We start from the raw sequence: 12,661 nt of genomic DNA, 5'->3' as shown, positions 1-12,661 counted from the left end.
TAACGGATTTTCTCTCTTCGCCACTCATGTTCCAATGCATGTTTTCTTGGATAAATATGTCACCTCTTATAGTTCAGAGTATTTAGACTGAGGGCAAATGTGAAGGGATTCCAGACAGCACATTTACAAAAGAAGAAAGAGAGAAAGAAAGAGAGAAAGAAAGAGAGAAAGAAAGAGAGAAAGAAAGAGAGAAAGAGAGAAAGAAAGAAAGAAAGAAAGAAAGAAAGAAAGAAAGAAAGAAAGAAAGAAAAAGGAAGGAAGGAAGGAAGGAAGGAAGGAAGGAAGGAAGGAAGGAAGGAAGGAAAAAGAAAAAAAGGCTAAATGTTGATGGGTATGAAATTTATTTTGTCTAAGAACACTCTAAATGACACATTCTAAAATAAAGTTGGAGTGAAGGCATTTTGCATTTTCATACCATAAGGATAACCGTGGATTTTCTGAACACGTTAATCCCCTAGACAGAAACAGAACAGAAGTAACAGCAAAAGCAATGATTTAACTTTGAGGAGGTCCAGAAAAAATGAGGCAGGCCAGAAGACTTCCAGGTGGAGTGTGGTGTCATCCTCCTTGGGTTATTTCCAGGAACACATACTGGAAAAGCCCTCAGGTCCTCAGCCCTGACCATGTTTGGCTTCTAAACTTACCACAAGGAGTTGACGGGATGAAAATAGAGAAGCCCGTAGACACTTGGGTTAAGGTTGTACATTTTGAAAATAAGAAAAACAAGCAGACATATTATGCAACACAAAAAACAGACACAATGCCAGGAGAGAGTGCTGAACAGAAAAATAAGGGTTTCCACAAAGAGTTACAACTGAAAATGTCCACAGCACTTACCTTGTCCTTCTTGGTCCTTTTGGTAGAGTCAGTTTTGTTGTCAATCACGGGAGCAAAATCTGTATCTGCAAAAGACCCGAGAAGGGATGGAGGTTTATTTTGATTGGAGTAGATTGTGCAGAGACAAAAAAAAACAAAAAACAAAAAACTAAAAACAAAAACCATCACCTCATTCCTCAAACAACTTAAACTCTTTGGCCCAGTCACATCCCAAATCACATGCAGAGGGGGTTATCCCACATGCTTCAGGCGATCCCAAGGTGAAGGGGAGAACCATCCGTTAAACTTTGAATGAAGACCTGTTATAGCCCTGGTTCAGGTGCTTTCATGACTCATCAAACAACTGTGGATGAGTGAGGGCTCAACTGGATAGATACACGTTAGGCTGAGCCTCATGCCTCCCACTGCCCAGCACATGGACTGTGTACGGCACACATCTGCTGAAGCGCCATGCCTGCCTTTCTGTATATGGCCCCATTCCATCTCCACAAGAGACATATGTACCAACACAGAGTGGGAGAAATGACACAAAGATGATAGGGATCATGAGACACTTGAGGAATGTAGTAATTGCGGTAGACACATTTCTCTTGCATTATAATGCCCAGTGGTAACACCTCTGCACTTTGTCCAAGACTCAACAACAACAAAAATTAGATGAATGTGTTTTGCAAGTCAACACATACTGCTCAGATCATCTTACCAAGTGGTGTAGGTGGAGGGGTTTAGGGTGTTCCTCAGGGCCACCAAGGTTCAGGAGGTGGATGGGCCCAGGAGCCCATAGGGCGGCCTTTAGGGTAGGGTGTGCAGAATCTTCCAGTTAAGAGAGGAGACCCCCACGGATCCACACTGCCCTGCAGAACAGAAGTATCTGCTACATTCATATGCCAGACAAGAGAACCAATATCCAAAGGAGCTGAAACCCAGAGAAGTACGTGTCAGCACCTGCCACCTTGTCCGCCACTAGGATCCAAGAGAGTAGCATCACTACCTGAAAACTCTATCCTCCCACTGGGTACCACCTACAGCCTAGGCAAATACTGTCACCACATGTCCCTGCCCATGTCTGAGAATGGAGAACAAAATGATCCCATCTTAGAGGATTAAAAGAAGTAAGTCCAAACAAATGAAGTAGCATATTCCAGACAGGCAGACATCTATGTCCAAGATTACTCTGCATCCCTCCACTACAGTGACTGTAGAAGCTCTGTTTTTGGCATCTTCAGAACACACACACACACACACACACACACACACACACACACAATTCAGTGCAAATAAACAGCTCATTATCTGCACACACACAAAAAATCACAGCTACTACTGGGAAAAGTTCTGCCTGCCGGCCCCTCACTTTGCCCCCCTCTGCTTCCCTCCCTGAGAAAGGGGTCTTCCCCATCTCTCACTGTGCTGTCAAAGGTCTAAGAGGACACTGGGGAGTTGGGGGGTGCCTGGCATTTTGCAGGGCAACTGAGAAAGTGTTTGCTGTGACAAACATATTACTTGTCAATGTCTACTAAGCCCACATGTGTTTATCTGAATTCATAAGGAATTCTGATTTTGAGCACACTACAAGACACAGAGTAATACATCATATGGGAAAAAAGAGGAAGGAATTCATGTAACAGAATTAATGCGAACGTGTTTTGATTTTGGTATCAATTCCCAGGGATGTGTCATGAGTGATGGTATCAGCTCTAATAACGGATTGGAGACACAACTGAAGGACTTTGTGTGCAGAATATTTTTTACCTAAGATACAGCTTGAAGGATTCCAAACAGCTCATTGACCAATGAAGATGTGAAGGTGGTGAGTTATGACAATGACTTTGTCATAAATTGTACAGAGCACACAATATCAAAATAGAGGGGCATCTTTTCGCATTTCCAATTAACACATAGCTTTAACACGTAATCGCATGACCAGAAAAAGGAAAATAACAAGAACATTGATCCCACAGAGAGGCGGTATGGTAGGAGTCAACAAGCCTAGAGACTTTAGTATGGAGCGCAGTGTTATCTTCCTGTGGTATTTCCAGAACACATGGGAAAAGCAATAGGGTCCTCAATCTCTAAGTTCCTTTGGCCACTAAATTTACCAGAAAAAAGGTGACAGGCTGAAAAGAGAGAAGCCTGTAGACTCTTGGGTTAAGGATGTGCATTTGGCAAATAGAAACAGGCAGACATATCACACAACACACAAAACAGGGGAAAGGCTGGAGAGCACGCTGTATCGCAAATGAGGGTGTCCCGACAGATGGACAGCTGAAAATGGCCCCAGCATTTACCTGGTCCTTCTTGGCATTTTTGGTAGAGTGCTTGTTGTTGTGACTCACGGGAGTGACACCAGCTTCTGGATCGGCTAAAGTCTCTAGAAGGGATGGAGGTGTATTCTGCTTTTAGTAGACTGTGCAGAATTGAAACAAACACCACATCTTGTGACATCTTAAACTCTTCCCCACACTCAGGACCATGAAGAGAGGCAGAGAGTAACCCACAAGCCTCAGGTGACCCCGACGATAAGGGGGAAATCCATTCCCTCATCTTAATGAAGAAACCATAGGGCCCTGGTTCTTGTTCTTCATAATTAGTCAAATAACTTTCAACAGGTCAACTCAAATGGAAATCTGGAAATCGTCACCAAAACAGCCATTTCTTAATATACATTAGGGGTAATAAATCACCATCTCATGATAGATAAGAATTAAAATGAGAGTGTCAACTGGTATAACATCAATAAATCCTCAACAGAAGAGCATGGGTGTGTTTCTTCTGGCTCCAGAAGAATTGTTCAATCTTTCAGCTTATCTATAAGCTTCCTTTCACATGTGAGCAGGTATTATATAACTATTTCTGAATAGAAATCTACTTAGACTAATTATTACAGTCAAGAGAAGAGATCTGACCCTGACCCTTGAGAAAGATTCCACAGGGCCTTGGTTCAGGTGTTTTCATAACTGATCAAGCACCTGTGAATAGCTCAGGTCTCAACTAGCTAGAAATAAATTTAGGGGTGCGTGTCATCCCTCAGAGAGCCCAACACGTGGTCTCTGTAACAAGCTACATACTAAGGAGTGCTATGTCTTTCCACCTGTATAAGACCTGTTTCTTCTGTATAAGAGACAGTTGCTGCCCAGCTGACCATTTGGAAATGACAGCCCATTTCATGCATGAACTGAGAATGTTACAATGCCCTCAACCAGGTTGACCTGAAAGCCCTGTGATGCCATCACTGCACTTCCCCCAAAGACTCAACAAGAAAAAAAGATGAAATGTGTTTTACAAGTCAACTTCTACTATTCAGATCATCTTACCAAATGCTGGAGGTGGAGGGAGAGGTGGAGGTGGAGGTGGAGGTGGAAATGGAGGGTGAGGTCCCAGAGACCACCAGGGTGGAGAAGGTAAGGGTGGCCCCAAGCCCATGAACGGTGATGAAGGGCAGCCCATGGGATAGTGCCCCATGGAGGGCACTTCTGGTAAAGAAGGAAATGCTCTGGCAGCCATGTTGACCTGTAGGACAGAAATTAAACTTTTGAGATGTGTTAGGGTAAAAGGTGAAAAATCCAACACCAACGCCAACACTAACATAGCTGAACCACAATGAAGCAGGAACAGTGCCTGTCTCCTTCCCATCCACCTGGTTTCAACAGGGCAGCATCAGTGCCACAAAACTCCACCCCTCCCACTGGGTCCCCCCTAGACCTTATAGGAGTTTGAGGAGCCAAGACAGAAATTTCTGGCAGCATGCATGTTACTGGCTGTGTCTGCAAATGGAGGAAGGAAGTGGCCGGTCCTAGAGGATCAGATAGATAATTCCAGACTACTAAAGAATGTCTGTTCCACACATCCAGGCATCTATTTCCAGGACTACTCTCCATCCAGCCCTTCACCACCTCAACAGCTCCATCTTGGAATATTAAGAGCAGAAATAAGGATGGGAAATTATGATTTCATAGCATTCATTTAAATCTTTAGTCCATGTGCAGTTAATTCTTATGAGTGGTTTAACCCCAGAGACTCATGAGAGAACCTTCTACAGCCCTTTCATGCCCGAGCTCTGATTCTCAGAACTCTGTAAGGTAAGGATGGCCAGCCACACCCTGCTCTAAATGTAAGGAAACAGGCTCTAAGAGGAATGAAGGTAAAAGTCTTGCAAAAGGTGAAGCAGGAGTTGATACCAGCTCTGCCTGCAAGGTCCTGCTGGCAGCCTCTGCTTACCTGGCTCCCTCTCTGGACCTGCTGTCCGAAGCCACAGAGATCTCTGGGGAGATCACATCCCTAAAGGGGAATTGGGAAAAGTGTTTTCTGCAGGAACAGTGCCACCTACAGGAGTTAGTTAGGAAAAGTTATAGACAATATGTGAATTCACAGGTAATGCTGAATTTTTACGTACACTGTGACACACAGACTAATTTTTTCCCGCGGGAAAATATTTTGGAATTTGAAATGACAGAATTAAAATGAATATGTTCTGATATCAAATGGAAAAGACAGTTAAGGTATGAATAGAAGATGCCAGCTATAACAGCTACAGAGGCCATAAAAGAACCTGGTTACATGAACATGGCTTCAGCTCTTTTCCAGAAACTGGCACATCAGACCTGACTTTCACTCTCTGTTCCTTCAGTTCCAGTGTACATTTTCTACTGCCAATATGTCTTCCCTGAGAATTCATAATATTTTTACTAACTGAACAGCTGCAATGACTCTGCAAAAGCACATTTCCCAAAAGAGATGGGAAAACTGATGAATTATGAAATTTAGAAAAAAATAACCTTCAAATAAGAGCATTCAAAATTGCTAAGCACCTCTCAGAAAGTTGGGCTTTTCATGTTTTTCAGTTAGTGAGAATTACAATCGATGTTCTAAACAGGTTGGCGACTAACTCTGGATAGAAAAGGAGTAAAAGAACAACAACACTACTGTTTCAGTTTTCAGGAACATTCCCATGAAAGGGGGTCTGGAAGAAGTGAGCCAGGCCAGGAGACTAAGTGTGCAGTGAGATGTCATCCTCCTCATATTTCCACAAACACACAGTGACTTCCCTGTGGTCCTCAGCCTCTAAACACTTATGGCTTCTGGAGGCACCACCAAAGGTGGCAAACAAGCTAAGAACAGAGAGGCCCATAGGCTCTTGGCAAAGAGTTTTACTCTTTGTAAAGTAAACAACACCATAGATATATGTCAGAACACACAACCTTGAGACAAGACCAGGAGAGAGTGCTGTATAAAGAGACAAAAGATTCCAGAGAGAGACTTACAACTGAAAATTGTCACATCATTTCCTTTGACCTTCTCTGTGCCCATAGTAGGGACAGAATTCTTGTTCCTCACAGAAGCTGCACCAGGTTCTGCATTTGATAGAGGCCAAATAAGGGATGGAGGTTTATTCTGACGTGCATAGACTGGGTGGGAAAAAAAAAACCTCCGTGCCTTCCTCCACCATATTACACTGCTTGCTACAATCAGGTCCCTTACAAGAAACAGAGGGTTTTCCACATGGCACAGGTGACCGCTTGGGACTCAGGGGAGCCTTGAGGAAGGCACCAGAAGGCTTTCATTAGATATTTGGTAATCAACCACCTGTGGATATGTCAGGGCTCAATTCATTGGAAATCAACACTAAAAGGGTTTCCTAATACACATCATGGGAAAAGACAATTTATCACAGATTAAAAATGAAAATAAGAATGGCTTAGTTAGGATAATGTCGGTAAACATCAGCATGAAAGCACACTGTCCTTTTCTACAAGGCATGGGTGGGATTTCTGAAGTGGTTTACTGTACACATCATCTGCCTTATGTATCTGACAAGGGATTATGTCAGGATTCATGAACAGAAATTGCCTTGAAGAGACTAATGCTATAGTAATGAGGTAAGGAAAGGTTAATTCCATGTGTGGAATGACCTGCAAAGCTTTAGAGTTACACTAATAAAATAATATGAGAGGAGTGAAATTTCACAAGTATTTACTTTACTAATGGAGTACTATAGTTCACAATACAAAAAAAAAAACTTTCAAAGAATAAAGAGACCTCTAAACAGAGGAAAGAAATGTCTGCTTTCTTTATAGAAAGCATATTTTCTATGGAGCATTTATCCAAAAGCCAAATCAAGAAAGCTCATTGGGACATACAGCCTGCAATTCATGCTGTTGTTCACGTTATTCATGTGAAACAAAAGAAACAGCCTTCAACATTGTCTCAAGGTGAAAGGGGGGCTGACCCATGTCCATTCTAGCATCCACTCTCCAGTTAAGTGTAACTGGGAGGTTGCAGGGGGGCCCACAATCATTGGAGGGGCGTGAGCTACACCACTCACAAGGGACAGACCCAAAGAGCTCTGCTGGCTGGGGGCATCTGAGGGAAACAGTGTACTGTCACCACTGTGAGACAACTTTGCCCTCTAGTAACCACCTGGGACTGTTTGCAGGAGACCAAACAATTACACCCACGGTAACAAGAAGCCGATTGTGCGGATGTTGCCACAGAAGTTAAACTACTGCATTTCACAATGTGCTCCATATCTCTCCATGGAGGGATCTCCCTGTCAGGTCCTCTTGCCATTGGTTTGTGCCTCCTGAATTCCTCTGGAAGCCTCTGTCTTTGGATGACTTCCAGTCTTGAAGATCGAGATGAATCAGTTTCACTAAGAGTTACCACACCCAGGCCTCCACTGGACACCGAACGGTTTAGCCTTTTTAAAAACCTCACAGCACCCTTAAAATAAATATGTCAAAATCCTGTACCTGCACTTCAAGTAGGCCACCTCCCTGCTCTGCTCTGCCACCGCCCTCTCCTGATCATGAGCCCTGAGGTGGGAGGGAGAAACACATCCACGTTCAGCTGTGGCAGGGTGTGCACAAGAGGAGGAGAGAAAAACATTCTTACCCAGTTGTCCTGAGCTGCCTTCTCACCAAGAGCCATCTGAAAGAGTCAGCACATCAATAAAAACCCATGTGGAGACATTCAGTGGCCCATTATGATCATCTGCATTAGGTGCTGAAGCACTCAAGAACTACTGGGCAGAGTGCAGGCTACCTGGTGTCCGAAGGTGAGCTCTGACTGCTGCAGCTGTTCTTGTGTTTCTTTTACTCTTCTCCTGGGCATGAAATGGCTTTCATCAGATGAAGCACCATGTTGAGGGTGATGTTAATTGGCCCAGGTTCCCAGTATAGTAACTGAACTCTTATACACACAACCCAATCATATAAGACACATTTCACATGAGGAGGAGAGTAGAAAGCTCAAAGCCATCGCTACATCATCTTGGATTTATTATTTGATGCCTGTGGGGCTCCACATTGACACGGTCTCCTTGACTGTGGTGACAGCTCCCTAATTCTGCAATGAGGATCTTTCATTGTAAAGTTCAAACCTTTTCTTTGTATCCTCATCATATTTCTCATGGTTACAACAAGTGGGTCTCTCAAACGGGATGGTCATACTTGTCAATGTGATTCATCCTCCACCAAACTGCTTCCTGAGGTTTGTAATCATGTCCAGCACCTCCAGAAATATGTTCAGGAACCACATTTCCACATAGCCTGGCCAGCACCGGGGATCAGGAAATCTTTAGTGACTTAACTTGTTTAGATTAATATTTTTAATTTAACATCTGGAAAACGTCACATTTCTCTTGAAGTGTCTATATAAATAAATGTCTCCTGAATATTTGTGTATATTTGTGTGCTACTTGGGTCTAACTGTACAAAGTTTCAAAGTAATACAATGGGTGTCGTGTGAGATGCTGGTAAGAGCTGAACTCACTTGTAGTTCCACAGCTCTTTTCCAGCTAATTTCAGTTTCTCCTCTGTGGCCGACAGCTGCTTCTCCCCTTTCACCAGCTCCCATTCTTTCAGTCGCAGCTTCATTAAAGGGAAAGAAACATAGATTACCTGGTAGCCCATGTGAAATTCTGTCTTTTTCCCTCCCTGAAATCTGAAGGCAGGTCTCAAATGTGCCCTCTCCCATTCCCCGTAAATGCACAGATCCACAAACACAACCAGGGGAAAGCACTGATACCCCCTATTAAGGGACTAAACAAATGGAAACTCCAGAATGCTGGCAAGTCTTTGGCAACACTGAGCTTCTCTTCATAGCTCTCTATTCCTACTCATCAATACATCACATAAATATAAAAAGCCCACACGGGGTGCACTCAGGCTCTTGTGATTGGGACAGCATAAGCATATTTCTTTTCAGTGTACAAAACCAAGCCTGACCAACTCATCACAACTCAACACATAAGGATCACGCAAGGGTTCCTGACTTTCTCCCAAGAGCCCTGAACTCTCAATCAAGGCTCGGGCCATGACACTGCCATAGAGACATCTTTCTTGGACATGGTGTCACTAACACTGTACAATGACCTACTGGACATTTCTACACTTCATGAGGGAACTCCTGCCACCTGACTCAAAGACATCAGTTGAGAAGAATGCAAAATACACTGACGAAAAGAAAATGATGTGAATTTCCCACTTTAAGAATATTGTCTCCTGGAAAAGGAATGTGGGGAAGGGAAGGGAAGAGAAGGGAAAAGAGAGAAAGGAAGGAAAACTGAATTCACAGTAATGCCAGCACCTCTGATCTCCTGCCAGACATAAACTCCCATCTCATCTGCAGCAAGATACCATCCCAGTACACATGAATTCTCCTCCCAATATTTCCTACCCAATGTCTAGAGTTTAACAACAAAATATATACATATGGCAGTCATGTTGCTACGATGGGGCTGAAATGTAAAGAACAATGAAAATGAACCCTGAGGTTTCCACAAAGTGAGGGAAGGTGCAGATCACAGAAATCAAGGCAGAAGGGAGAAACACAATTCTTTACTGATTACTATGGTAAAAGTACGGTTGGCGTTAAATGTGCTCAAAGAAAGAAAATTATCCCCACTGTCTGACACATCTTTTCTTACGACAGTGTTTGTAACAATTCCTGAAAGTCTTACTCTTCTGTGAGCTTCTTTGTCCACACATTCCATCACAAACATCTACATTCTTCTTCAGCATGTCCCATTTGGGGTCCTTTGCCCCTTTGCCACACCTAGGTGCCTCACAGTTGTCCCCCAGTTCTCTTTTGCTGCCCGTCAAGCATAAAACAGTGTACTTGAGGGTGCGCACCTGTTCCCACGAGTGTGGCAACGAGCGGGGAGAGGAGAAAGAACAGGATTCCCAAGGCAGGAAGCCACTTTTTACCTTTCCAGAGCAAACTCATTCTACCAACTGCGGTTTTCTTCCCTCTAAACAACACCTCTTCCAGGTTTATGAGACGTCAAGACTCTCTGCATCGAATCCTTGATGCATGCACTCGTATCCCCTGACTTTAAGACAGATTTGAGAAAGGTGGAATGACTACAGAAGAAGGTGAATGTACTTACCACTCCTAAAATGTATACTTAAAAGTTTATGCTGGGAAACTTTCTAACGCATGTATTTTACCACAGTTAAAGAAGAGAAACTTAAAAAGGAAGTAGTGGTGTTCACTTCTGATTTATATAACAGTTGATGGTAAATTTTTTTACCTGATTCTTGTGTACCTTAAGCTGAGCATTTTCTGTCTGCACAGGCTGTACCTTCAGACTTCGATCTCACTTCCTGTTCTTCAGACTTCAATTTCACTTCGCTGGTATGAACTTCATTAAGGGAGAGGTGAACCTGAGCAAAACATTCTCTCTAGTGACTTCTTCCCAAGAAGAAGATCACTCAGTAGATAACATATAAATCGAATATTCTAAGATATGAAAAATTTGTTTTTCTTCAAAGCTAAAGTGTACAATGGAAATCCTGCAGGAAATAGAGGGAATTTACTTCTGAAACTTCTGAAGTGTTTACTAAATTAGCACCTTTCAAGTTCTTTATAGATTTTTCCTTTCCCCGATTTGCAAGTAGGATAGAAACAAAACGTGTACCAGGCTTTCCAAACAAACACAGGACAATGTGTCACAAAGAAGCATTGTCAATAGCACATATCCCACTGTCAGTCCCTGTATCATTAAAAACAGTCAATCCAGTTTGGGCCAAAGAGAAAAGCCAGACACATAAAGAAATGAAGGATGAAGAGAACAGTGGAAGGTGTAAATGATTCAGAGCAACTATGTTGGTTTTGACACAATGGAACTGTAACTGGATGACAATGAAAAAATCAAGAAAGTGTAAAATCTTTCAAGCCAAACAGCCCAATGAATGACTTTTCTTTATGGAAGAGAAATACTGTCACCAGATTCTCTTTCAAAATTCTCTGCTCTGCATTAAGAGGACCAGAACTGTTCAACATGGCAAGAAACTTCTAGTGCTCTCTCCCAGCAGCAGTGAATGATACAAAAATTAAGCCAGGGTTATGAAAACAAATTCTGCCTCACTCCTAAATAAAAGAGGTACTGTGGTGTTACTGCTTGAAACAGCAGTGAACAGCATGGAAGGTTGAGGGGCTCAATTCACCTAATGACCAGAAGGGCACAGACATCAAATTATCGTAACTCAGGAAGCCCCGATTCTTGACATTCTGATTTCTCTCAGATTGCAACGAAGCATGCACACTTGGAATGATGTCATTGAAAAATTCATTAGTGCACTCAAGTGTCTCACTGTTATTCTTCAACAAAACACATAGTCATCAGGAATACTTACTCATTACTTTTACTTCCATTTTTAAGGGACAAAGAAGGGATTTTAATACTGTTTTTAATTTGTGTTTTGAGAGAGAGCCAGAGCAAGTGAGCATGGGAAGGGCAGAGAGAGACAGAGGGAGAGAATCCCAAGCAGGCTTCCCACCATCAGCACGAAGCCCAATGCAGGGCTCAAACTCACGAACCATGAGACTATGACTTGAGCTGAAACCAAGAGTTGGATGTTTAACTGACTGAGCCACCCAGGCACCCAGGACAAAGAAGGGATTTTTATCTTATATCTATGTGCTTCGTAAGAGGGAAGCTTATTTTGCCATATGGTTTCTTGAGCACATTTCTTTGCTCCATTGATCTACACAAATACGTAATAAAGGATTCAGAATTCAAAAATATTAATTACGCTGACATAAAAACCTATCTCTGGTGGGTAAGTCATTACAGAAATAAATAATGTGGTATTTTACATATGTGATGATTGCTTTGAATTTAGCCTGTTAGAGAATGGAATGAAATGGGACATCAGGATGAAAGAGGAGATGGCAAAATCAGTGAACCAGAAGTGAACGTAATTCCAGGTGAAATCAAGAAAATGAAAAAAAGGGGGGGATGGTTATACCTTCTATTCACAAATGGATATGTTTTCTGCACGTTTTGCATTTTCCTTAATGTAGTACTTAATCTTATCAGAAATTTGATCTAAATTAACCAAAAAGGTAAAACAGCAATCTCTTAAGATTAGTACCAAAAGCAGTAAAATCAAATTACCCATTGTGTCAACAGCAAAGGCACATGATCTGGCACTGTGGTCACATATAACATTTTGGCATTACTGTGGTCCCTGAAGAAAGCAAGTTTTAGTTAGTGGCATTGTATTTTTCTTTCTCTCATTCTCTCCTTCCTCTCTCTCTCCCTCTCTCTCTGTCTCTCTCTCTCTCCTCTTTTTTTTCTTTCAGAGAGAGAGAGAACACATGAGTGGGTGAAGGGTAGGGAGAGAGAGAGGATCTTAAGCATATTCCAGGCTCAGTGCAGAGTCCAAGGCAGGGCTCAATCCCATGACCTTGTGATCATTGCCTGAGCCAAAATCAAAAGTCAGATAAACTACTGACTGAGACACCCAGGTGTCCCCTAATATCCCATCATTAAGCAACATTCTTCTTAGAATATATGAAGAGTTCAAACTACTCTGAC

General features: G+C 42.5%; 2 long non-coding RNA genes across 2 annotated transcripts; both read right to left on the bottom strand.

The window, feature by feature from the left end:
* Window positions 1-322: 322 nt before the first annotated feature.
* LOC128311975 (uncharacterized) lies at window positions 323-3,689 on the bottom strand. Its single transcript, XR_008290752.1, has 3 exons — window positions 3,126-3,689; window positions 1,541-1,691; window positions 323-902 (listed from the first exon to the last, which is right to left on the bottom strand). It is a non-coding gene; the product is annotated as an uncharacterized LOC128311975 (long non-coding RNA).
* A 2,739-nt stretch (window positions 3,690-6,428) lies between these two features.
* LOC128311973 (uncharacterized) lies at window positions 6,429-11,527 on the bottom strand. The gene is made up of 3 exons (XR_008290750.1): window positions 10,370-11,527; window positions 7,729-8,705; window positions 6,429-7,649 (listed from the first exon to the last, which is right to left on the bottom strand). It is a non-coding gene; the product is annotated as an uncharacterized LOC128311973 (long non-coding RNA).
* Window positions 11,528-12,661: the final 1,134 nt, after the last annotated feature.

The sequence above is a fragment of the Acinonyx jubatus genome, chromosome D1 (genome assembly GCF_027475565.1).
Source record: "Acinonyx jubatus isolate Ajub_Pintada_27869175 chromosome D1, VMU_Ajub_asm_v1.0, whole genome shotgun sequence".
Taxonomy (NCBI): domain Eukaryota; kingdom Metazoa; phylum Chordata; class Mammalia; order Carnivora; family Felidae; genus Acinonyx; species Acinonyx jubatus.
Note: the sequence above shows the minus strand (reverse complement) of the source record. Positions and strands in the feature narration are given on the sequence as shown.